The following is a 23,783-nucleotide window of genomic DNA, read 5'->3' as shown; positions in this document are numbered from 1 at the left end:
GAGTCGACTGGGAAGTGATGTCTATTTGTATCCGGCTTCTGACTCGATCAAGTGCTCGATCACTCACTCAGTCGAGTGGTGGTCGAGTTGATGGTCGAGCTGGTACCTGAAACTCAATCACAGACAAGCAGGAGAAGAAACGAGATCAGTAGCGAACAAGTGGATAAACGAACTTAATCTTAGACTTCTATTGATCCTAATTGTCACAAAAATACTCTCAAATGGGCAACGGCGCCATATTGAAACAAGATATATTTGTGGGTGTGATATGATGAATGTATGCAATGGTGAGATATGAATGAATGGATGGTAAGGTGTTTCAATTCCCCTTATGCAGTTGCAGTATAAGAGGTGTCAATCCAATCTGAGAGTTGTGAACAATCAAGATGTGTATATGAGCCTAAGTTAAGCCAAGTATGCAAAGGATGTTTGTCACTAACAATCCTATTGATGAAATGTAAAGAGCATAAGGTAAAGCTACTAGAACTAGATGCTAAATGTAAATGGAACAAAATGATTATGACTAATATGAAGCTAGAACAGAAATAGAAACTATACTAATGAACTAATGCAAGACAAGTAATGAACATGACACTAAGAGAATGCAACAGAAATGCAACTAGAATGAAACAAGAGTTCTGGGGATGAACTCGAGCAAGCACTCGATCGAGTGTAGATCGAGTGCAGGGTCGAGCTGGGCAAATCCGTGAAACAGAGCAATACAAGAAAAACAGAGCAATACACAAGCGAATCAAACAACGATCAAACACCTGGATTAAGACTTAAAAATTAATAAACAAGGCAGGCCTTGAGGAGGGATTCATGGGCTGGACTAATGGATGACGTCATCTAACTTGGTCAACAAATCTCAAGCAAACTTTGAGCTAATCTCTAGACATATATTTCTAAGACAAGTTTAATCCACTCTCATGGCAAGAAACAATCAAACCTATGCATCTCTAGACTTGTTCTCACAAAGTAAAGAATCTACACAAGCAGGCATTAAGCAATATGTCTCATACCAAACAAGACCTCTAATCTCTTAGCAAGCCTAATGGTAAGCTCTAGATCTAGCCTTATCTATGCTTCTTAAACATTGGTGTGATGCTAAGATGCTTGAAATCAAACCATACCCTCTCAGTTATAGGATCAGCATTAAGAACATCTAGCCTAGAAGAGATTCTACCACAATCAAGCTTGACCAAAGCAAACAAACCTCAAACACAGCCCAACCTAACCCATCCTCAAGATCCTAAGCTACTACTCACAAGAACACATGATGAACATCAAAGTCATAAACCCAGAAAATACTGAAACTTGCATCAAATGAAAGATAAAGCAAAGATCTACATTATTCAAGAAGGAATCAAACACGAATTCTTAATATCTTGAAAGTTATGAAACCAACAAAATCCAAGAATCTTATGTTTTCTCTCTTAAAAGAGTACAAGATCTAAGAAAAATAAAAGTGCAAAAGGAATAATTCCCAAAAAGGTAAAAACTAGGTATCTGACTATTCTAAAAAGTTGGACCCTTGGTGGCTGCTGGGTACAAGGTCTTTAAATAGAAAAAGTAGTGGAAGCCCTAAAAATGCTAAAAAACAAAATAGCTAGGCGGCTCGGCCAACTCGACCCGGTGCTCGGTCAAGTTGGCTTCTCTCGTGGAGCTTCCACTCGGTCGAGTCCCTCTCTGCACACGGTGGAGTCCCTCTCTGCACACGGTCGAGTGTCTGGTCGAGTGGGCGGTCGAGTGGGACTCCGGACCTTGGTTCTTCAGCCATAACTCTCTTGCTTTCCCTTCATGATTGCTTCACTTCTCCTCATTATTGCTTCCATGCTCCTTAAGCTCCAAAATCATCTGATTATGCATGAAAAGATGCAAATGCAATGCAACTAAACTCTAATGAATGATTAGTCCTAAAGCTATGCAATAATGGTCAAAATGGATAGCAAAAGATGCAAAAGATGTGAATATACTAAGGGAAAACAGGGTAAAATATATGAACATCAGCAGTCGATGAATTCCAACTCCACTTGCTCTTCTCGTTGAACACCACATCTCGGCTTACAACTATTCTCCTCGTAGATGGATTAAACAGCCTATAGGCTTTTGATCCAGGTTCTATCCCAAGATGAACTAACGATTGAGAACGATCATCAAGTTTCTTGAGAAGAGCAATATCGACTTTCGCATAAGCCATACAACCAAAGACTCGCAAATGACTATTGTTCGGTTTTCTTTCTCGCATACATTCGTATGGTGTGATGTTGTTAAGCGACTTTGTAGGTACCCTGTTGATCAAATAGGTTGCATGTCAAACACCTTCCCCCCAAAGATAATTAGGTACTTCCATTGCTTTAAGTAGGCTCCTAGTCATCTCCATTAGTGTTATATTCCTTCTTTCCACAACACCATTTTGTTGTGGTGTGTAAGGGGCTGTTAGATGTCTTGTAATCCCAACAGATTCACAAAACTCATTAAACTCTCTAGATGTAAACTCTCCCCCTCTATCTGTTCTGAGAGTTTTGATAGTTCTTCCAAGGTCCTTTTCTACAACACTCTTGAACCCTTTGAAGCTTCCAAAGGTCTCACTCTTCTCCTTTATCAAGATGGACCACATATATCTTGAGAAATCATCAATAATAACAAATATATACCTGTTATTAGCGAGCGTTGCAGGTGTTATAGGACCACACATGTCCGCATGAAGTAGTTCCAATGGTTTAGAGGCTCGAAATAAAGCAGTTTTCGAAAACACTTGTCAAGTCTGCTTTCCAACCAAACAAGATTCACATAGCAACTTTTCTTCCATTACATCAGTAAGTTCGTGAACCATTTTATGCTGAAACATTCCATGATTGTTTTGAAACTGATGTGACCGAGCCTGGCATGCCACTTCCATATGTTGTTTTCAAGTCGTGATATTAGTGATGTCGGTCTTCCTACCTTGAGACTGATTTTGTAAAGACGATTCACATATCGCATTACCTTCACCAGAAGCCTCTCGCTTGGATCATGAACTGTGAGATAATCACATCTCATTCGAACATCACATCCTACCTCTGTTGCTTGTCCTAAGCTCAGTATGTTGCTTTTGAGGTCAGGGATATAATAGATATCAGACACAAGAATTTGTTCTCCATTCTTGCTTTCAAACAGTATCAAACCTTTGCCTTCAATCTTCACACATGATCCATCTCCAAACTTAACTTTTCCTTTTATGTTCCTATTAAGCTCAGAGAAGTAAGTCTCTTGTCCTGTCATATGATAACTTGCCCAATTGTCAAGGTACCACATGCCTTCTTCTCTGCTGTAGTTCTTTGGTATAAGCTTGTCTTCATTCAAGAAAACAACTTCATGCATATACAGAGTCTGATCAGCCTTCTCTGTTTCCTCTGTTTCGACCTTGTTTGCTTCCTGCACCTTTTGAATTTTCTCGGGACAAGAGGAAGCGTAGTAACCAACCTTGTCACATCTGAAACAGGTTATTGACTTCTCTTTCTTTTCCTGAGTTTGATTCTGATTAGTATGATAATCGGTTTGTTCTTGTCCATTATATCTTCCTCTGCCTCGTCCTCTACCACGGCCTCTGTAGCCTCTTCCCCCTCGACCACGACCTCGACCACGAAAGTTGTTAAAACTCGGGTTGTAGGTCGACTGTGGCTGATAATCGTTGGAACTAGTGAACAACAATTTCCCTTGTGTGTCTTCTTACTTATCTTCTCCTTGTATTCTCTCTTCATAAGCTTTGAGTCTTCCAACTATCTCTTGGAAGCTAGTAGTATTGAGATTCAATACTTGTTCTAGAGAGGCAACAAGATAAATAAACTTGTTCCTTGGCACACTGTTTAACAACTTCTTCACCATCCTAGGCTCATCAATTGTCTGTCCAAGTGATGTTGCTTGTGTCGCGATTTCTGATAGCTTCCCTGCAAAGGTGTCAACCTTGTCTGATTCTCCCATCCTTAGCTTCTCGAAATCAGACATCAGAGTCTGCAAACGTGCCTCCTTGACACGATCAGCTCCCATGTTCCTTGACTTTATCGAATCCCAAATATCCTTCGGTGAAGGTAGATCACCTACTTGTAGTATGAGAGATTCTAGGATCGATTGAAACAGCAAAGCAATCGCAACATCATTCTTCTCATCATCTGTTGAACCTGGTTCTATTGTCTCCCAAACCTTCTGAATTCTTAAAATCACCTTCATCTTCATAGACCAAACTGTATAGTTTGTAGAGGTGAGCTGAGGGCATTGAATCGAGACCGACTTGTCCATATCCTTCGGACGAGTTCCGGTTGCTAACTCGCTCATTGTTTTGAATCGAATCCGCTCCTTTGGATTGATCAAACACCTTGCTCTGATACCAAATAAAAGATATAGAAAGAACTTGAATATAAAGAATGTCTCTCTTTATTAATATGTTTAGAAAATCTCCTCTCAAAACTAAACACTTCTTAAGCTCTCTCTTAATCTCATATCAAGGTCACAACTCAACACATGATATATATAGAGGCTTTCTTATTCCTATTTCTATTAGGACTTAGAACTAAATAACTCCTAATTCTAACTTGAACATATCTGGAGTCTCTCTCTTATCCTTATCACTCCATTGTAAGGATAACTTAGACTTCAAGTTTCAAAGCTTATCCAACATAAACTGGTTATCCCACAACTGTTGGACGATCGGGAAATGTTGGGGTAGACGCAAGTCACGCAACCGTCTGCAAACTGCAAATTCTACACTTGCGGATGGTAGCGATTGCTAGCTTGTAATAAAAATATATGGACCAGCAATTAATTTTACCCTTCAATACATGACAAAGAAACAGCATGAAAGTTGCGATGGTGAATCCAGGCGTGTACCATCATTCGGGTGAAGTTGTCTTATTTTTTCAGATCTTTCGCTTCTCCTTTAAAGTGATGGTCCTTGTCTCCTTGATATGTTTTTCTTCTCCAAAATGTGTGATACCGATTGATGTTGTCGAAAAGACTAATACGATGTCTACCAATCCTTATAGTGACGAATATCATATATAAACAAAACAAAAATTATTTAGGGAGATATGCTTTAGATGATACAAACAAAAACGTTTTTCCCATGATCACGCAAAATATTTGGCCAGATACATTTTGATTTATATCTCATTAAAAGTTTTGGGTAGGGATGCTAATTTGGATATGCAACACCCATTTATTAGAAGGGTATGTTGAATTAAAATGAACACATTTAAACCCATAATTTTTTTTGTCATAAATGAGTTTAAATGGGTTCATTTTAGTTCAACATACCTGCCAAAACAGTAAACCTAGTTTTCTCACCAAAACCGTAAAAACGTGATTTCCAGCCAAAACACACAAAATTGTCTTTTGTTATCAAAAATGTTTTTTTTTCAAAACCATGTTTTCCCGCTAAAACCGAAAATCCGAGTTTTTCCATCATTAAAAAAATTCTCACAAAAATACAAAATTGCATATTATCACCAAAATTATTAAAAACTAAAAATTAAACTACAATCGAGTCTGTCTCAGAACCGCAGTTCCTCGATCATCATCTCCTACAATCGATGCTACAACAATTGGAACAAAATCAAAAACATGCAAACGAAAAGGTAAAGTAAAAGCATAGTTAGCCAACCCATCTGCTAGACAGTTAGCTTCCCTATACACATGCGAAACACGGACTATCCAGTCCCTCGATAAAAAGCCATGGCACAACCACACCAGGAAAGACAGGGGATGTGAGTCACTAATCCTTGTTGTTAAGAACCCAACCACAATCTCTAAATCCACCTCTAGTTCCAGTCGTCGAACATTTTTCCCCCATGCCAAGTACAGCCCGTGATACTTAAATGGATTTGATGGATTTAAAATGGGTCAATTTATGTTTAAATAGATACAGTTAAATGGATTTCAAAACTAAATAGGTTTATACTTAAATAGGATGAGTTTAGTTATGATGGGTTTAAATGGGGTGGATTTACCCATTTTAACATCCCTAACTTTGGGAGAGGAAACTAATGTATACACAATTATGAAAGTTGACCGAGGGAAGGAGCACGAATCGTATACCGCCTAGAATACACGGGAGATTCATGGTGTATCGGAAACACCCATTTTTCAATGTTTTCCAGAATGTGACATGTCCAGCAAAGAGGGAATGGGATCTTTTTTGATGGAAATAAATGATAAAAGATCAAACTGACTATTATGAGAACCATAAACGGAGAAATAATGAGGGATGGGATACTTTTCCATGGAAAATTGCCTATCCCATTTCTCTCTAATAAATTTTCTCATTGTAATTTGGAAACGTCTTAATGTTTCTATTCATTTCTTGTTGGTTTGATTTCCTAACAAAAAGCTTAGCCCGCAAACTTAAAATCTTGCATCAACAAACGACTAATTTGTTACTCCCTCTGTTTCACAAAAAGTGTCATTCTAGCCTGATTTTTTTGTTTCAAAATAAGTGTCACTTTAGATTTTCAATGTAAAATTAAGCATAAATTTCCAATTTTAACCTCATATTCATTGAAGAATATCAAGAGTCAATTTCATTTTTAAGGGTATAAAAATATTTTAATATGTTTTATTAATTTGTGTGCAAAGTATCAAAATGACACTTATTATGAAACAGATGGAGTATTTGCGAATTAAAGGAATTTAAATTTTCGGTGTCGCATCATTGAATTTACATAAATGCATATGGGTTTATTTGATTGTATTATGGTTTAAAATTTGTTAACAAAAAAAAAAACTTTAGTAGTTCAAAGTTTTTACTTGAGGCATCATTTTCACAGTACCTTTTTAAATTAAAGTTCTTGCCAGATAGATTTTAATTGATTTTAAGCTGAGTTCATGATTAACTTCTAAATTATCTAAAATGATGTGTACTTTCTTAGTTTTTGGCGATTTTTTTTTTTGTTTACCGACATTTCTCTAAATGTTTCATAAAACATATTAGATCAAACCAAATTAACAAACCTGCACTTCACCACACATTTTTTTTTAATTTTTATTTTACATTTTTTAACTGAAAACAGAAAAGTTCATATTTGTTATACATTTCATAGGTTTGATCAAACATCAGGTGATGTTTCTTAAACTTCGCTTTTACGAGATCTTTTCTCTTGCATGGCAGCATATTTGATGACCTTGAGTGCTTCTACCATATCATCACATAGTCTATGTGGATCTGGAATAGTTGTTGTGTCAACAGCTAGATTGATGACAATCTTGTTTACGTAGCTTATGAAATGGATACTGAGAGCCTTAAACATCACAAAAACAAAACAAAAGAAACAATTAGTTAAATTTAACTTCATCAAAAGTTTCATAATCTTTTAGAAGAGTAAACAAATGTACAAAAAAAAGGGATGATTAAGTATATATGAAATCAGTTGTACGTACTTGTGATCCAACTAATGCACTTCCCGCGATATATGAAATCGGATGGTGAAAAAAACTTATTTCTTCATCGGGACCTTTCACATTTGAAAATGCCAACGATGTGTGACCAAATATCCTCTTTCCAAAATCTTCTACCGCCTGTTAATTTCTTACAATAAAAAAAAAATTAGTTAAATGCATTAAGTTGTATCGAATAGATATTGCTCATATCGGTTTTGTATATTTTTCACCTTTCCTCCAAACAATTTCAAGGTGAATTTTATGATTCCATAGAAAATAAACGCTTCGAGAGATATTTTTTTCCTATCCATTATTGCTTTGGCTCGTCGAATGTACTCCAATGGATCATTCTCGAATTTCACCCACAAAGGAAATATGATAGTTCCTATGAAGTTTCCCGATCTACACTTTGAACCCTTCGCCATCATATCAGCCAAATCCTACATTTTCACATTTCATTAAACTTTACACTTAAACTAATTAAAAATTTGGTTTTGTATGATTGTATATAACTATGAATATGATGACTATCATTTCTATCCTTGAAACAACCGACCTTTTTTTTTTTTAATAAATAAGTAATAAATATATAATAAAATAAACTACAACTAGTGGTCCCATACCCACTAGTCACCTAACCACAACACAACCAACAGCGGAAATAATAATATCAATATCCAATAAATATTAAACCAATAAATACGAATAACCAATATAAATTCCAGTCTTAACTAAAGATCCAAACATCATAAACCAAATAACCAGCAATCCTAAACAATGCTCTAAGACTCAACTCTAGCAACCTAACCATGCTAGATAAACAATCAACCGAGTTCCTAGAACATCCTCCTCTTCATTGCCTGGATTCCACGATCACACTTTGCCTTTACCTGCACCACAAACACATATTGCAATGCATGAGTATTTTATAAACACTCAGTAAGGCGATCCTCCCATCTACTGGGCTATACACACAAGCAATAGAGTATCAGTAATTATCACACAACATTCAACACACGTCAATCACAAAACAGGACTTAGCATCGACCGATGCCAAACTAGCATCGACCGATGCCAACTGGAGAAGCATCGATCGATACAGAAGCTGCATCGGTCGACGCAAGTATAACTTGCATCGACCGATACCCAGTCTGCATCGACCGACGCATGCTCGACGCACACGAAAAACCCTAGAGTTCATCGCGCCGTCCTCGCACTTGCATCGACCGATGCAAGGTATGCATCGATCGACGCAACGTCGAGCACCGTGAATTCTCCAAAGCTTCTCGCCGGATTTCGTTCCTTCAACCACAAAACTCAATCCCAAGCCACAAGAAAGCTTCCTAACGTCCATAACAACAATCTAATACGTCTAACCACAAACAACAAGCAAATCACTGAATTCTCTAGCTTAGATAAGCCATGGTCCTGCACTTACCTGTGCCAAGACGAATCTAAACAAAACACAAGCAAGAACACGCTTCCAGGAACTCCTACAGCAATCCCAGCTACAGATCTCCTCAGGAAAACGCCAAAACTCCAAGAAATCTCCAAGAACTCTTTCTCCCTTCTCTTTTCGCTCAAAAACGGCCACCCACGAATAATGAGACAAAAGGGACGAAATAAGGGTTTTCCCTTTCTCTTTTCCCCAAAACGCAGCGTTTGACTTAAGTCAAAACGCACAGAATTGAGTCAGCATCGATCGATGCTCCTACTGCATCGATCGATGCACATCCTAAACCGGAATTCCGGTTCACGGATGTTAGAATTCTCCCCCACCAAACTGGATTCGTCCTCGAATCCCAAACAACCATCAGCCAAGGAGTCCCGTGCAACCGTCTCCACGGCCCGCACTCCTCCGACCGAACTGCAGAAGGTCACCTCTAGGTGATAGACTCACGCTCCAGGCGTCATTTGCTCTCGACTTTTGGACTTTCCTTTTTCTCATAGGCCTAAACCTTGAGTTTCATCGGCTCCTCATCAGACCTAAGTCTGCATGCCAATGCTGGCTCCTCATCAGGCCTAAACCTGCATGCCATAATATATAAGGAAAAAAAATCCAACTCGTCTCTCGGGTCGTCACCCTACAGCGCGCCTCCGGACCGTCGTCCGAAGTCGATATACCAACCATACTCCAAAGTCACAAAGTCTCCGAATATGGCAGTACTAGGAGAACCAAAGTCCTCCAAGAGTCGCGAGCAAACGATTCTGAACACGTCTGAGTCCTATCCCTATCCAGGTTTCCTTCCCGTGAATCGCGTAAAAACATCTCAATGTTCTACCAGCCACATATTCCCTCACTGGAATACCATATGACCACACAAGGATCATATACACGCCACAAGGGCCGCCACAAAGGCCAAACAAAATGTCCTAAAGAGGACCGCCACCAAGGCCAAACAAATGTCCTAAAGAGGACCGCCACCAAGGCCAAACAAATGTCCTAAAGAGGACCGCCACCAAGGCCAAACAAATGTCCTAAAGAGGACCGCCACCAAGGCACTCTGGCTAAACAGCCCCGCCACAAAGGCCATCTGTCCCGAAGGACCGTCACAAAGACACTCTGGCTAAACAGCCCGCCACAAAGGCATCTGTCCCGAAGGACCGTCACAAAGACACTCTGGCTAAACAGCCCGCCACAAAGGCATCTGTCCCGAAGGACCGTCACAAAGACACTCTGGCTAAACAGCCCGCCACAAAGGCATCTGTCCCGAAGGACCGTCACAAAGACACTCTGGCTAAACAGCCCGCCACAAAGGCATCTGTCCCGAAGGACCGTCACAAAGACACTCTGGCTAAAGAGCCCGCCACAAAGGCCAAACAAAACGGCTAAACAGCCCGCCACTAAGGCCACACACAAGCCCCTCCAAAGCTTTCCACCACTAAAATGGACAAACTCTCTCTCCCGAGTAACTTTCTATATTTAGCACTTTCCATTGCTGGAAACTTTCCATTTAAGGAAACTTCTATTTCGGGAAACTTTTCCCCCAACCCCGCCTCACGGAAACTTTGTACTCCGAGCACCACCTCATCTTGTTACTGAGTCGCACAACCAACCACCCCAAGCGACCGAGTAACAAGAGAGATGGGCTGGAATACTCCATTCCCGCTCCAGCCACGGATTACAGACGGAACCAGACTAGGCAAGCTCAGGTCGTGGTTGCTTCTCATACCACTTCTTGAACCTTGCCTTCATCCTTGCCTCAGGTTCCCAAGTCTGCTCCTCCACACCATCACAGTCCCACATGACTCTCATCAAAGGAATCTTCTTCTTCCAAAGTTCCTTGATCCTCCTCTCGAGAACCCTCACTGGTCTCGCCTCCAAAGTCATGTTAGGCTGAAAATCTTCTGGAATCTTAGCCAACAACTGATCATCCTCACGGAGACACTTCCGCAACATAGACACATGAAATACCTTATGGAAAGCACGCATAACCTCAGGTAACTCCAGTCTATATGCCACTGGTCCAACTCGCTCAATCACTCTGAACGGACCCATATACCTCGGACTCAACTTAGTCTCTGTCAATGACCTGTTCGGACCCCGCAACATGGCCATCTTGAGGTACACTCTGTCTCCTACCTGAAACTCCAGGTCTCTCCTCCTCTTATCAGCATAACTCCTCTGCCTATCCTGAGCCTCTTTCATGTTCAGCTTGAGAACCCGGATCTTCTCTGAGGTCTCCTGAACAAAATCTGCCCGTACATGCTCCTCTCCCCCACCTGAGTCCAGCATAACGGTGTACGACATGACCTCCCATACAAAGCCTCATAAGGAGCCATACCAATATTCGCCTGATAGCTGTTGTTGTAAGCAAACTCTACCAGGTTCAGGTGATCTGCCCAATGGCCACCCCAATCCAAAACACACATCCTCAGCAAATCCTCCAACGTCTGGATCGTCCTCTCAGACTGTCCATCTGTCTGGAGATGATAAGCTGTACTCATATGCACCTTAGTGCCCATCTCTGCCTGAAATGCCTGCCAGAACACCGAAGTGAACTTAGAATCCCTATCAGACACAATGCTCGCCGCACCCCATGCAATCTGACTATCTCCCTCACATACTTCTTAGCCAAGACCGCTGCTCCATCAGTCTTCTTAATGGCCAGAAAATGTGCTGACTTAGTCAACCGGTCCACGATGACCCAAATAGCATCAAAGGTCCGTGACGCTGGCAATCCTACCACAAAATCCATGGTGATCATATCCCACTTCCACTCAGGAATGGGAAACTCTTCAGTAACCCGCCAGGAACCTGATGCTCAGCCTTCACTAGCTGACACACATCACACCTAGAAACCCAACTAGCTACATCCTTCTTCATCCCGACCTAATGATAGTACCTCTTGAGATCACGGTACATCTTAGTCGCTCCTGGATGAATAGACAACTTGCTCGCATGAGCCTCTCTCAGAATCTCCTGCCTCAACTCCTCATCCTTGGGCACACACACACGACCGTGCACCAAGATAGTACCATTATCTGAGACCTGGTACTCTGAATCCACATCCTTAGAAGCATTCACCAGCCTCAAATCCTTCTCCTGAGCCAACCGCACTCTACTTAGAAGATCTGCTCTATCTACTGCTTCCAAACCCAACGGTTCCTGTGAAACAGCACACAAGCTCAAAGCACTGATCTCTCCTACCAGAGACTCCATCTCCTGCTCCTGAGCCGAAGCTACCCTCTTCCGACTCAGAGCATCTGCAACCGTGTTAGCCTTACCAGGATGATAGGCTATCTCCAAATCATAATCCGCCACAAGCTCCATCCACCGCCTCTGCCTCAAATTCAACTCAGGCTGAGTGAATATATACTTTAGGCTCTTATGATCTGTAAACACCTGTACCTTTGCACCATAAAGATAAGATCTCCAAATCTTCAGGGCAAAGACTACATCACCCATCTCCAAATCATGAGTAGGATAGTTGCCTTCATGCACCCGCAACTGCCGCGATGCATAGGCAATCACCTTCCCATGCTGCATCAGAACACACCCCAAACCAACTCTAGATGCATCTGTATAAACCACATAGGGTTCTCCCTGCTCAGGCAAAGCCAACACTGGCGCAGTAGTCAACATCTCCTTCAGGCTTGCAAAGCCTTCCTCACACTCTTCTGACCAGACAAAAGGAACATCCTTCCCTGTCAACTTAGTCATAGGACGTGCTCTGCTTGCAAACCCCTGCACAAACCTCCTGTAGTAACCTGCCAATCCAAGGAAACTCCTGATCTCTGTGGCATTCTGCGGTCTAGGCCAATCCCTGATAGCTTGAATCTTCTCTGGATCTACAGAAACCCCCTCTGCAGAAACAATGTGACCCAGAAAGCCCATCTCACGCTGCCAAAAACTACACTTGCTCAACTTGGCAAACAACTTCTGCTCCCGCAGCTTCTCCATAACTGCCCTCAAATGCACTGCATGCTCCTCAGGACTCTTAGAATAAACCAGGATATCGTTGATGGAAATGATGACAGATACATCCAGAAACTCCTGAAACACACTGTTCATCAATCTCATAAACGCTGCTGGTGCGTTAGTTAACCCGAAAGGCATCACTACAAACTCATAATGCCCATACCTCGTCCTGAAAGCAGTCTTCCTCACATCTGCCTCATCTATCGGTATCTAATGATAACCCGACGCCAGATCCACCTTAGAGAACCAAGTAGCACCCCTCAACTGATCCAACAACTCATCAATCCTTGGAAGAGGATACTTGTTCTTCATAGTGACCCGGTTCAAACCCCGGTAATCTATGCATAACCTGAAACTCCCATCCTTCTTCTTCACAAACAACACTGGCGCTCCCCACGGTGATACACTAGGACGGATGAATCCCTTACTCAACAAATCCTCTAGCTGCTTCTTCAGCTCTGCCATCTCTGCTGGAGCCATTCTGTAAGGAGCCTTGGATATCGGTGTCGTCCCCGGTTCCAGTTCAATGGTAAAAGGATCCGACCGAGATGGTGGTAATCCCTGCAAAGACTGAAACACATCCTCAAATTCCTCTACTACCGGAATACCGCTAACCGTAGACTTCCCCACTGACTCTGTCATAGATATAGTAACCAGATAAGCCTCACGGCCCTTCTCGATCATCTTCCCAGCCTGAATGGCTGAAATCACGAGACTCCCCGAAGTCGGTCTAATACCCTGAAAAACCAACTTCCCTCCTGGACGCTCAAACTCCACTCTACCTCGATAGCAATCTAAATGCACCATATGCCGATGCATCCAATCCATCCCGAGAATAACATCATACAGCTCCACGGGACTGATAAGCAAATCCGCTGGCCATGACTCTCCTGCGATCTGAATATCAATTCCTCTAGCTCGTCCAATGACTCTCAGGAACTTGCCTCCCGCAACTCTAACAACTCCTGTACGCTCTCCAGGATCCCCGCTGATCCCCGCACACTCTGCACACTCTGGAGTAATGAAGCTATGCGAAGCTCCATAATCAAACATAACGTGGGACTTAAACCCGCCCACCAACAAGGTCCCTACACAAACCTCATGTGTTGAGAACCCTACACTTTATCACAGGAAACATAAAATCTGACCCTACTAAAATTCACAAAGATTAAGTACCAGAAATTAAACCTGTGATCGCCCCGGCACTGGTTCCACCAGTCTCCACTGTCATGTAAACCCGAGGCCCCTGCTCAATCCGTGCTACCTGCTGACCTCCAGGCTGCACCTGCTGTAACGCTGCCACTGCTGCCGGCTGCAACTTGGGACAAAAAGGCCTGATGTGCCCTGTCTCCCTACAGTGATAACATACTCGAGGTCCTGCCGTCGGAACACTCCTCTTGGGACAACTAGCAATCTTGTGATCCCTGCTCCCACAACTGAAGCAACCAGCACCACTCGGCTTCTGCGTAGCCTCCCACTTCCTCTTGGTTCCCTGGGCATGCCTACCGCCCCTGCTAGAACCACCCTGCTGCTGAGCCTTACCAGGCTGAGCTACTGGAGTAACCGTCACTGACTGTGCCCGGATATCCTCCTCAATCTCTGCTGCTGTCTCCACCAGCTCTGCACGCGTAGCATAAGACCTCCCTCTACAATGAACTCTCAAGTCATCTCGTAGAGCCCTCAAAAACCTCCTGATCTGAGCCTCCTCAGACTCCATACCCCGACCCCCATAACATAGAAGTCGACTGAACTCCAAATCCAGCTCCCGCACTGACCGTGTCCCCTGAGACAACTGAAGGAACTGCACCTCCAAACGATCCAATGCCTCTCTAGGAAAATACTTGCGGTTGAACTCCAAAACGAAGTCAGCCCAAGTCATCTCCCGCTGCACCCTCCTAGCAGCCACAGACCTCCACCAAAACTCAGCACCACCACTCAAAAAGTAGACCCCTATGTCCACCCAGAACTCCTCAGGACATCTCAAAGTGTGGAAGTTACGTTCCACTCTCGTCCTCCACGCATCTGCAGCAGTAGGATCTACACCAGTAGGATCTACACCTCCTGAAAACTGCTCAGTACGCAACCGACCCATCTCTGTCAACATGCTGAGATAACGAGCATGGACCCCCACATCCGCAGCCACTGGCTGCCGCTCCTCCGCCACCACTGGTGGCACTACCTGAGCCTGAGCCGGTACCACTGGTGGTAACCGCTCCAACACCTGTGCTAGCAAAGCCGCAATGTCAACACCAGGGACTCCACCCGCTGGGCCTCCCACACCCGGGACCCTAGCATCACCGACCACTGGAGCATCAACACCGCCCCCTCCGGCCACACTCACTGAATCCCCCGGTACACCCTGCGACTCGCCAACACCCTCAGCTGTCACACTATGGTCCTCGGTCTCACTAACCACTGGGGCTCTGCCCCTACCACGACCTCGTCCGCGACCACGACCGCGTCCACGACCTCGACCAGCAACAGCATCCTCTCTAACCATCTGCACTACCATGAACAGAAGGCTAAGCAAACAATTACTATTTAACACTGAAATAGAAACTCACCGTGGAATCACCAGTAGGCTCAAAGAGGATGTTCTAGGACTCCATGCCACACACAATTGACTAACTCACATAATCAATCAAGACATGCAATCCCAAACATCTACAGCACAAAGCCTAGTGAACCCAAACCTAGAACCGTAAGGGCTCTGATACCAAAATGAAACGACTGACCCTTTTTTTTTTTTTAATAAATAAGTAATAAATATATAATAAAATAAACTACAACTAGTGGTCCCATATCCACTAGTCACCTAACCACAACACAACCAACAGCGGAAATAATAATATCAATATCCAATAAATATTAAACCAATAAATACGAATAACCAATATAAATTCCAGTCTTAACTAAAGATCCAAACATCATAAACCAAATAACCAGCAATCCTAAACAATGCTCTAAGACTCAACTCTAGCAACCTAACCATGCCAGATAAACAATCAACCGAGTCCCTAGAACATCCTCCTCTTCATTGCCTGGATTCCACGATCACACTTTGCCTTTACCTGCACCACAAACACATATTGCAATGCATGAGTATTTTATAAACACTCAGTAAGGCGATCCTCCCATCTACTGGGCTATACACACAAGCAATAGAGTATCAGTAATCATCACACAACATTCAACACACGTCAATCACAAAACAGGACTTAGCATCGACCGATGCCAAACTAGCATCGACCGATGCCAACTGGAGAAGCATCGATCGATACAGAAGCTGCATCGGTCGACGCAAGTATAACTTGCATCGACCGATACCCAGTCTGCATCGACCGACGCATGCTCGACGCACACGAAAAACCCTAGAGTTCATCGCACCATCCTTGCACTTGCATCGACCGATGCAAGGTATGCATCGATCGACGCAACGTCGAGCACCGTGAATTCTCCGAAGCTTCTCGCCGGATTTCGTTCCTACAACCACAAAACTCAATCCCAAGCCACAAGAAAGCTTCCTAACGTCCATAACAACAATCTAATACGTCTAACCACAAACAACAAGCAAATCACTGAATTCTCTAGCTTAGATAAGCCATGGTCCTGCACTTACCTGTGCCAAGACGAATCTAAACAAAACACAAGCAAGAACACGCTTCCAGGAACTCCTACAGCAATCCCAGCTACAGATCTCCTCAGGAAAACGCCAAAACTCCAAGAAATCTCCAAGAACTCTTTCTCCCTTCTCTTTTCGCTCAAAAACGGCCACCCACGAATAATGAGACAAAAGGGACGAAATAAGGGTTTTCCCTTTCTCTTTTCCCCAAAACGCAGCGTTTGACTTAAGTCAAAACGCACAGAATTGAGTCAGCATCGATCGATGCTCCTACTGCATCGATCGATGCACATCCTAAACCGGAATTCCGGTTCACGGATGTTACAATCCTTGTTGCTGGTATTAAGTTTATAGCTACAGCACCACGAACACAGAGCTTTTCTAAGATCTCTTTCTTCTCGGCCTTTGATCCATCTGTTAACAATTATCAAATATTAGAAGTATTATTGAGGATGTTCAAATACTATGAATTATGATGTAATTATGGTTTGAGTGATTGAGTACCTTTGTTTTTAATATTATAGGGAGTGATTACATATCAAAAATATAATAATTGAAGAAAAATAATATTATAGGTAAGGTGGTTTGTGGATTTTTTTTTTATGGTAAAAAAATAATAATTGAAAAGGTATATATGGTAAATGATAGATACTTATAAGAGGAGAAAGGAATTTGAATTAACCATATTTGCTACTCAAATATCTTGAAAGACCTGCTTGTGTCATTCCAAGAAGAACATCATTCACCTTCTGCAAAATTTTTGAATATTATGAAGTTGTTATATAAAGTTTACGTAAAAACGAAATGAGTGATCAGTATATAAAGCAAAATAACAATTACTATACATACCATGTTCATTGTGTTCTTCACAAACTTGACATCATCAAAACTTATTATCCGATGGATAAGCTTCCAATATTGAAATCCATCACTGGTGTAAGTTCCTAAGATCAAGATTGATCAAACCGCGACTTTGAATCGATCACAGAATACGTAAAAGCAATTAAGGAAAGTAAAGAAAGACGCAAGCGATTTAACGAGTTCATGTCCCAAACCGGGAACACTACGTCTCACCGGAGTTATAACTCTGGTAATCCACTAGAACGATGAAGAGAACGATTCTGTTACAACGCTCAAGCTCTCTCTCACTCTAGATCAAATCACTTCTCTCACTTCTCTCTGATTAAGATCTAACAACCACTTAACCTCTTAATCTCCCCTTATTAGAAGATCAGATCTGAGAGTGAGTAACAAACTCGAACCTTAACCGTCACGAGCTTGATTCAATCCGAGTAAACAAACCTCACGTGAAACCCACGTGCTTCCTTCTTGAGCTTGTAAGTCAAACCCTCTCTTTGACCGAGAGCCTTCTCAACACTTAAGCATTTCTGATATAGAATCTGAGTCATACCTCACAATTCTCCACCTTGACTATGATTCTCTCCTTCTGCTTGTTCCTGTTCTAGTTCTTGGATTACCCCCTCCGGTCCCTGAGCTCCACCGCTCAGTGTTCAGTAACTCGGAGCATCTCCAATGCTCCACTCAACTTATCAACTGGAAGCACCTTCGTAAAGATGTCCGCTGGATTGCATTCACTTGCAATCTTAAGTACCTTTACCTTACCTTCATTGATAATGTCTCTGATGAAGTGCAATCTGATGTCGATATGCTTGATCCTCTCGTGGTGAACTGAATTTTTTGCCAGTGCTATAGCACTCTCAGAATCAGAATGAACCTCCACGAATCTTTGAGGATGACCAAGCTCACCAGCTAAACCTTTGAGCCAAATGGCTTCTTTAACTGCTTCAGTCAGAGCCATATACTCTGCTTCAGTTGATGAGAGAGCAACAACCTTCTGTTGCTTTGACTTCCAGCTAATAGCATTGCCTCCCACTGTAAACACATAACCTGAGATTGATCGCCTAGAATCTCCATCTCCTGCATGATCTGAATCACAGTAGCCTCGCAGGTAGAAATCATCATTCTTTCGATAACACAGGCTTCTCTTCTCAGATCCTCTCAGGTACCTCAATACCCATTTAGCTGCCTCCCAATGACTCTTAAGAGGCTTCCCCATAAACCTGCTAATAACTCCAACAGGATAAGCTAAATCAGGTCGAGTACCTATCATTGCGTACATGATTCTGCCTACGGTATTTGCATAAGGCACCGTCTTCATCCTGTGGAACTGATCTTCATATTCCTGATCAGTTGCAGCTCTTAACTTGAAATGTGCCCCTAACGGAGTCGCAGCTGCTTTTGACTGATCCATATGAAAAGACTTTAAGATCTTCTCCACATAACCAACCTGAGACAACACTAAAGTACCAGCAACTCGATCTCGAGTAATCTCCATGCCTAAAATCTTCTTAGCATCACCTAAATCTTTCATCTCAAATTCTTGACCCAATAAAGTCTTCAATTCCTGAACATGAGATCTACTGGTAGATGCAATCAACATATCATCGACATATAATAACAAATATATGTAAGTCCCATCCTCAATTTTTCTCTAATAGACACAGCTATCATAAGCACTTCTGTTATAACCAATCTCGCTCATGAAAGCATCAAACCGTATATTCCACTGCCTAGGAGATTGCTTAAGACCATACAGAGATCTCTTAAGGAAACATACCTTATTAGGATGAATCTTATCTTCAAAACCTTCTGGTTTAGCCATTACTATCTCTTCATCCAAATAACCATGCAGAAAAGCTGTCTTCACATCCATCTGTTGAAGCTCCATATCAAACTGTACCACCATTGAAAGTATATACCTGATTGACACATGTTTCACTACTGGTGCAAAGATCTCTGAATAATCAATACCCTCTTTCTGAGAATACCCCTTTGCAACTAATCTTGCTTTAAACCTTGGTGCTTCAACTCCAGGAATACCAGGTTTTCGAGTATAAATCCATCGACAACCAATTACCTTAGCATTCTCCGGCTTGTCTCCTAAGTCCCATGTATGGTTCTTCTTCATTGATAACATCTCTTCTCCCATTGCAGCATTCCATTTCCCCCAATCAGGATCAGATAGGGCTTCTCTATATAAACTTGGTTCTGTCTTACCTCCATCCTCAGCATAGTAAGCAAAACCCACCATATTTGATTCCTGATACTTTCGATTTACCTTGATAGCTCTTTTACCTCGATCTCTGACTAATTGATAGTCACTTAAATCCTCCTCATCAGACTCTACCTCTGGATCTTCTTCAATCATTTCTCCTTGATTTAGAGGTTGCACTGCTTCTTGTTGACCACTCGTAACTCCACCTTAATCATCTGAACCTTGATTATTCTCCTCTTCTTCTAAAGATTTCAACTCTAAACCCAGATTCTCTCAGTCCACTTCATGCATATCCAACTGAGATGACTCCTTAGCTTCTTTATACATCACCGCTTCTCGAAAGACCACATTACGGCTGATCACACACCGACCTTCTTCAGGAACCCATATTTTATATCCTTTGACACCCTCAGGATAACTAGTGAAATAACTCTTCTTTGCTCTTGGATTCAACTTCCCTTGATCAGTGTGAACATATGCTAGACATCCAAACCTTCTTAATGTACTTAAGTCAAGTACCCTTGAAGTCCATCTTTCTTCAGGAAGATCACACTCAATAGCAGTTGAGGGAGATCTATTTATCAAATATACTGCAGTAGAGGCTGCCTCAGCCCAAAACCTCTTCTCCATACCACTTTCACTCAGCATGCTTCTCACCTTATCCATTATTGTGCGGTTCATCCTCTCTGCGACTCCATTCTGCTGTGGAGTGTAAGCACATGTTCTATGCCTCACAATACCTTCATCCTTGCAGAACTTATCAAAATATTGATTACAATACTCTAACCCATTATCTGTCCTCAACTTCTTTACCTTCTTCTCTGATTGTGTCTCCACCATCTTTTTCCAAGTGACAAAATTCTCAAAAGCTTCATCTTTCTTCTTTAAGAAATAAATCCAGGTCTTCCTCGAGTAATCATCAATAAACGAAATGAAATACTGGCAATTTCCCAATGAGAATGGGTTATGAGGAGATCCCCACAAATCTGAGTGCACATAACCCAACTTCTCTTTCGTCACATGTTGAGCTTGAGGAAAGCTCACTCTGTGGTTTTTCCCAAATACACAATCTTTACAGAACTTCAGGTCTCTGATGACGTCTCTTTTTATACATCCTTTCTTAACCAAGATATCTAAGCCTTTTTGACTCATATGTCCGAGGCGACTATGCCACAGGACAGTTTCATCACTTGACACTTCTGAAACGTGTGATTCTCCAACCACCGTTTCACCTTTAAGAATATAGAGTGTCTCCCTCTTTTCTCCTCTTAGAATTGCAGAACAACCCATTATCACCTTGAGAATACCATTCTGAGACTTAAACCAACATTCTCTATCTTCACGTGTCCCCAATGAGATTAAACTTCTAGACATAGATGGCACAAACCTCACATCTGTCAGAATAATACACGTACCATCTGGATTCTTGATTTTCACACTTCCAATTCCCTGAACCTGAGACATCGAATCATTACCCATCTTCACATAGCCTGAGCTCACTTTTTTGAACTCACAAAACCAATCCCTCCGTGGAGTCATATGAAACGAGCAACCTGTATCCAATACCCATTAATCAGTCTTACTCCCAGATGTAACCAAACTTTCACCTACGGCCATCAGAACCATTGCTTGATCACTAGAATTTGCCACCCCAGCTTCTCCCTTATCAGAACCCTGCACCTTTCCTTTGTTTTTCTCAAGCCATTTAAAACACTGTTTCTTAAAATGACATTCCTTCCCACAGATCCAACACACACGTTTTCCATCCTTAGACTTCGATCGAGATCTTCCTTTACCCTTGTTACTTTGACCAGTATACTTTTCCTCAGAACGACCTCTTGTAAAATGTCCCTCTCCTACAGATTTACTGTTTTGAGTTACATCCCTTTCTTTATCTCTTGCCGCAACCATAACATCATCTAACCTCAGCTTCTCTCTACCAGTGCTATACTTCAAAGTCTTTACCAAACTATCGAACCTAGCCGGTAAAGAACTCAACAGAATTATAGCTTGTACCTCATCTGATACTTTGATCTGAAGATGATTTAGATCTGCGACGATCTTCAAGAAGTCATTAATGTTATCATCAATCTTCTTACTCTCTTGCATCTTGAATGTGTAAAAGTTCAATTGAGAGTACACTCGATGTGGCAGAGAAGTAGGCATAAACATCTTGTTTAATGTCGACCACGCCTCCGCTGCAGTTTCACACAACTCAATATTTCGCAGCACCTTATCAGCCACATTCAAGAAGATAACGTTCTTAGCCTTATCACACCTTTCCGATCTCGATACCTCATCCGCTTCACGTTTCTTCTTCTTCTCAGGATCTTGTTCTTCCTCTTCTGTGAGTGGCGGAGACGGAGCTTTCTCCACCAGCACATCCTTTAATCCGATCACACTTAGATGAGCTCGTATCCTCGTTTTCCACAATGAAAAGTCTCCCGAACCATCAAACACCGCAATCGGAACTCCTGACATCTCGATTCAGCTTCGCAACACCAACGCCGTAGCTCTGATACCAATTGTAAGTTCCTAAGATTAAGATTGATCAAACCGCGACTTTGAATCGATCACAGAATACGTAAAAGCAATTAAGGAAAGTAAAGAAAGACGCAAGCGATTTAACGAGTTCACGTCCCAAACCGGGAACGCTACGTCTCGCCGGAGTTATAACTCCGGTAATCCACTAGAACGATGAAGAGAACGATTCTGTTACAACGCTCAAGCTCTCTCTCACTCTAGATCAAATCACTTCTCTCACTTCTCTCTGATTAAGATCTAACAACCACTTAACCTCTTAATCTCCCCTTATTAGAAGATCAGATCTGAGAGTGAGTAACAAACTCGAACCTTAACCGTCACGAGCTTGATTCAATCCGAGTAAACAAACCTCACGTGAAACCCACGTGCTTCCTTCTTGAGCTTGTAAGTCAAACCCTCTCTTTGACCGAGAGCCTTCTCAACACTTAAGCATTTCTGATATAGAATCTGAGTCATACCTCACAACTGGGATTACCCAGAATAGGATTTTTGGTATCTTGCATAAAGAATACTGTAAGAATTAACTTGAAAAATTCAACAATAGTGGTGAAGGTGACTCTTATTAAAAACAAAAGCCCAACAACCAACCACCAAGCCATGGAATTAACAGGTTTCTTTGTAGCCACGGTACTAGAAATTAGTGCGTCGGGGTCTGATGTTTTTCGTGAACAAGCAAGTAAGAGAGACATAAGAGACATTCCATCACCAACTGTGTGATGTATTTTTACTATAGCCAAAGATTCTGCTTTTGATGTCTTTACGTTGAGCAAATGAAATTCCCAAAGTGGTTTGGACATGTCCATTGGAATGTTAGCAATGGTTGAAATATAATCTTCTATGAACAGATCAGGATTTTCAATGTTGGGATAGTCAAGATCCGGCACAATTATATGATCTTCTACTCGAACTTTAACAGGAATCCACACCGGTTCTCCTTTTCTCTTGTAGTCTATCTCCTGAAAAGGCAAGAAAAATTATATATGATCCCTAAGACAAAATTCAGAACTAATATACTTGTGATATTTGCATACTAAAGGGATAGAAACAAATTTAATTCTATTAGTCACTGAAGAATTCTTTATATATATCTTATTCAGTATGTTTATACTTATTATATGTATATACCAAAATTATAGCTAGTACATATATAACAAAATGCGTGCATGCGTACGTATAGAATATTTATAAATTACCATTTTGCTACAGAATCTGGGAGCATTGATCAATGAGTTGTTGATGCCTTCAACAAATTTCGATGGGTTGCATCTAATTTTAAACCCAAAAGTTATAACAATGAAGAAATTTGGGGAACTTAGCATATGTGACATTGGGCTAAGCGGCTCCATTGGCTTTTCTCTCTCCATGTCTTTTTCCATTTTTATGGTTTTTTTTTACGATTCTCCAACCTTTTGCAGTACCACTTCGCTTTTATAGCATTCATATTTTGTCCTTCTCTCTTTTTTATGTATTATTATAAGTAGTAAATGAGGTTTGGTATGAGGTTAGGGTTTTGTGGTTGCTACCTTCGTGGGTTCCTTCTGTAGTTTTTTTAAATTAAGTCCTTCCATTTTATTTATAAAAAAACCCATTTGGTTTCTAAATATCATTTCATAATAGCTGTTGTTTTAACATAAATTGTCTTGATAAACTTCAAATTAATCAACAAATTAGATAGAGAAATAATTAAGTATGCGGTGTATAAATAAAAA

At 41.6% G+C, this 23,783-nt stretch overlaps 1 pseudogene; it reads right to left on the bottom strand.

Moving 5' to 3' along the window:
- Window positions 1-7,589: 7,589 nt before the first annotated feature.
- On the bottom strand, window positions 7,590-23,511 carry LOC104733845 (wax ester synthase/diacylglycerol acyltransferase 1-like; annotated as a pseudogene).
- Between the last annotated feature and the right edge of the window lie 272 nt (window positions 23,512-23,783).

Source organism: Camelina sativa, chromosome 12 (genome assembly GCF_030686135.1).
Source record: "Camelina sativa cultivar CO46 ecotype springtype chromosome 12, ASM3068613v1".
NCBI lineage: Eukaryota > Viridiplantae > Streptophyta > Magnoliopsida > Brassicales > Brassicaceae > Camelina > Camelina sativa.
This window is presented reverse-complemented; position numbering and strand designations above follow the sequence as displayed.